The 4,094-nt window shown below is 37.6% G+C and overlaps 1 long non-coding RNA gene across 1 annotated transcript; it reads right to left on the reverse strand.

The window, feature by feature from the left end:
- Positions 1 to 1,773: 1,773 nt before the first annotated feature.
- Positions 1,774 to 4,094, reverse strand: LOC103133277 (uncharacterized). Its single transcript, XR_475711.1, has 2 exons — positions 4,019 to 4,094; positions 1,774 to 2,294 (listed from the first exon to the last, which is right to left on the reverse strand). It is a non-coding gene; the product is annotated as an uncharacterized LOC103133277 (long non-coding RNA).

Genomic DNA, 4,094 nt, shown 5'->3' on the forward strand with positions numbered 1-4,094 from the left:
ACAGATATAAATACTGCAGTTTCCTTTCACCCAAACACTGCAGACCTCATGTCGGATTCAACCATGGACAGATGGAGAGCAACAGGTCAGTCTCCTGCAGACTGCATCGAACTCTGGACCGTCACCATCTCTCGGTTCCGGCTCTGTTTGAACTACCAGGAGAGTCATGGACTGGTGCTGATGCTGCACCTTCCAGGACTGTTTGTCTGATATTCATCTCTCCACTGTGTTGATGGTCATGTGGAGCTGGATTTGTCCCAGAGCAGGGCAGTGGCGTCTGGACTGATGGAGACCAAGCGGGTTACATGTTGACCAACGCGTCTTTTAGGGAATGATCCTCAAACCGCTGGTTTATCACCTGCTTTATGAAAAATGAATAAAACCAGAAACTCAGTTTTCTCAGCATGACTTTGCTGAGATGTTATAAAGTAAATGTGGAACAAGAAAACAAACCATGCCGGGATATAATGAGAAAATTACAAACCTGTATTACTTCTAGATATCTTAGACACATGGCTCCAAACTGCAGAAAACATCTGTTGATCATCTGCATGCTCCGCCTGCCATCTTTAAATCCAACTGAGAGCCGCCTACTGACTGGACAGCCAATTAGACCTGTCCTGCTTTGTTTCCCTGCAGTAACTCTTTTCTTTGTATCTTTCTGGTTCTGACGGTTCCACTGCCTTCATTGTCCTGGTTCTGGTTCTGATCATCTGATGAACCAGATCTACAGAGAAACCAGCCTGAAATGTCCAATAGACTCAAACAAACGTAGATGTTGTGACAGAATACAAATATCACACTTTTCCAGTAAACATGTTAATAATCCTAAGTAGCAGTAAATCTGATCATCTTTCAATGAATGTGTGTGTGGAAATGAACCAGAGCATCAATATAAAGAAATGAAATCTGAATTAAAAGATGTGGATGACTGCCTGGAGAGTTAGAAACCAGTTATGAAAGTGTGCAGGGTCGTCAGATTTCTCTTTGCTTGAGAAATTAGTTGTTTTGGTGTTTGGAGGCAGAATTAGTTGCAGATGCTTCAAACTGTTCTGCTTTATTTCTGCTCATTATGCTGCATAAACAGACTAAACTCCCATCATGCAGATGGGGTTATTTGGGCAGGGCGGTGTGATGAGCAGCAAGTCAAGCATCAAGTAAACATGGAGCACAGAGTAGCTAAATAAATCAAAATAGATGTACAGTGAGTGAAATATTAAACCAGATTACACAAAGTAAAAGGTTATATCGCCACTGTGAGCGGCTGGAAACTCGTCTGTTGATCTTCAGTCGCTTTGATTACAGCAGCAGCTGCTTCAATGTGAGCAAATCTTTGTCTTCATTCTAATGTTGGAAAAAACATAATTTAGCAGTTGCTGTGTTTATATTAAATAAGAAATAATTTCACCCGAGTATTGAGAGCCTTAGCGAGATTTGAACAGATGAAGTGAAAATATATCGGATTAAATTGACTCTAAAACACTTCTGGCCTTCGGTGCTTAACTCGGTGTTAAACCGCCTGGATCTGGATACAGAGGAACAGATTAAAACCTTACAGCCGACAGTGTTACATCTATTGATTTACTTGTTTCATGTTTAATTATTACTATAACTTTTTTTGGATTTCTTAATTTATTAATTTTTTCTCTGACATTTTAGTTGTTTGAAAAAAAGATTTGATTTCAACTTGCAGGGTGAAGAACATTCATGATTTGATCAGTTTCTGTCACTGAAAAAAAACTGCAGCTTTGAAGGAAAACCCAGCAGTGAATCTAAAGCAAACATGATTTATTAAGTGAATTTTATCAGCTGTAGTTTTGCCAACTGGTGTCACATTCAGCTGATATTTAATTTAATTTATTTAAAGGCCAGACGTACAGCTGGGTTTAGAAACAGACCAAATTTTTAATTTTTAAAGATAAAAACCAGAAGCTAATTTTGATTGTTAAACATTTTATATTTTCCCCATAAAAGTGCTAATTTAACCACTTAATCTTCAACAATAAAGAAGCATGCAGCTCTTTTTCTACTGTCCATCTTCACACGAGACTTTCTGCTTCTGTATGGAGCAAAGTTGATCCATTTCTGGCTTCAGCCCCGTTTCCGGCTCCAGTCCCATTTCCAGTTTCAGTCCCGTTTCCGGCTGCTGTCCTGTTTCCGGCTCCAGTCCCATTTCCGGTTTCAGTCCCGTTTCCGGCTCCAGTCCCGTTTCCGGCTCCAGTCCCATTTCCAGTTTCAGTCCCGTTTCCGGCTGCTGTCCTGTTTCCAGCTCCAGTCCCGTCCCGTTTTCCTCCCTGAATAAAACAAAACCAGGGATGAAAAAGCACCTGAACCCAAACAGAATCAGCTTCTCATTCAAACATGATGCAGATTTCTTCCTTCAGTAGCTCAGCTATCATTTGGTTGGTTATCGGAGCCAAATAGTATTTTTCTGGCTTGGCCACCAGGTGGGGCTGTGGGCCCAATGAGCAAAGGGGAGACGACCTGTAGCGGCAGGTGTTGAACCGGGAAAAGCCCGTTTCTGACCGCTGCTGCGGAATCCGTGTTGAAACTGTTCCTGTGTTCCTTGGAGTCTCTGGGTTTGTGCATAAATTATATTTGAATAGAATAAAATATGAATGTGAACTTCAGGAAAACCTTTGGGACTGATTTTACACGATAAAACAGGTGTGACGTCAGCGCGTCATAAGAACAACGGATCAGCACTGAACTTTTATTAAACTGGCTAATATACAAATTATTACTATTGGTTTCTGTTTGTTATATGAAATTAGATGGGCTGAAAGTATTAATAATTAGCATTGATTAATTGTTCAGTGGAGGATACAAACTAAAAAATAAAATGTTGCTGAAATAACAACACTCAGCAATAATTAAACCAAAGCTGCATGAAAAAAATATGCATTTTGCAGTTCAGATGAAAAAACTCTTTGTAAATATGTTCCACAGAACTCCCCAGGTTGAATACTTTCAGCTTCAACTGGTTCAAATTCAGTCAAATAAATCCATTTAGAACCGTTTTCTACCGATTATTATTTAAATAAATGAAAACATAAACTCTACACCACTGATGTTCAGTCCAGCAGAAAGGTCTGAGCTTCTTATTTATGTTTTATTGTTTTGCTGCAGATGTTTCCTTTGCTACAAATGATTAATCGTTCACCACATTTATTTTGTAACAAATCTTAGTATAAACTATAAATGTACACGCACAAGAGAGTTCTTTGACTTGTTTTTTTTTTTTTTGCGAGGACGGAACCTTATTTTGGATCGCCTAATTATGGACTTTTTGATGGACTATTATTATTATTGATGAAATATTTCTGTTTGTTTTGATTCAAAGACTGGGTTATAGATTTGAATGTGTGGTTGTTTCCTTATAAAAAACTAAAGAATGATTGATATAATTCCTTGATTCCAGGAAACAGATGATGGGTTATTAAATGTAGCGGTGACGTGAGCTGACGTGTCTTATCCTTTTTGTTTCAATTAAATCATTTTTCTAGCTTTGATTAGGGAAAGCAGCGGTCATACTTATTTCTAAATTTGTATTTAAAAAAACAAGTCAAAGAACTCTCTTGTGCGTGTACATTTCTAGTTTATACTAAGATTTGTTACAGTTTTAAGAAATAAATTGTTCACTTTCTTCTTAAAAAAAATGAAATAAATTTTTAATGTATTTCTAATTTTAGAATACATTAAAAATGTATTTAGTCGTTTAGTTTAAGTGACTAAATGAAAAATCTTCAGAATGTTTATTCAATTAGTCATCAGAATTGGCATCGAAAACAAAACAAAATCAAAAGTGATTTGCAGTGTTATAAATTAAATATTGAATTAGTTTCAACATCTGGAGTTGTAAATGTTTCATTAATTTGAGCAGCTTCAGCTCTTCCTCCTCTCTGCTGTCGCACAACTAGACTCTGATTTTGTTTCACTGTATATGAAAATATCCCAAGTCATCACAAAAAACCCTGAAGGTGATCTAATTAAATCAGAAAGATTCAGCTTTACTCACCTGCGATTATTTCACCTGTGGTGAATTTTCTTCCTGAGACAGCAGAGCAGGATGAAGATGATGAAGAGGAGGATGA

Source organism: Poecilia formosa, unplaced genomic scaffold, assembly GCF_000485575.1.
Source record: "Poecilia formosa unplaced genomic scaffold, Poecilia_formosa-5.1.2 Scaffold2494, whole genome shotgun sequence".
NCBI classification, from domain to species: Eukaryota; Metazoa; Chordata; class Actinopteri; order Cyprinodontiformes; family Poeciliidae; genus Poecilia; species Poecilia formosa.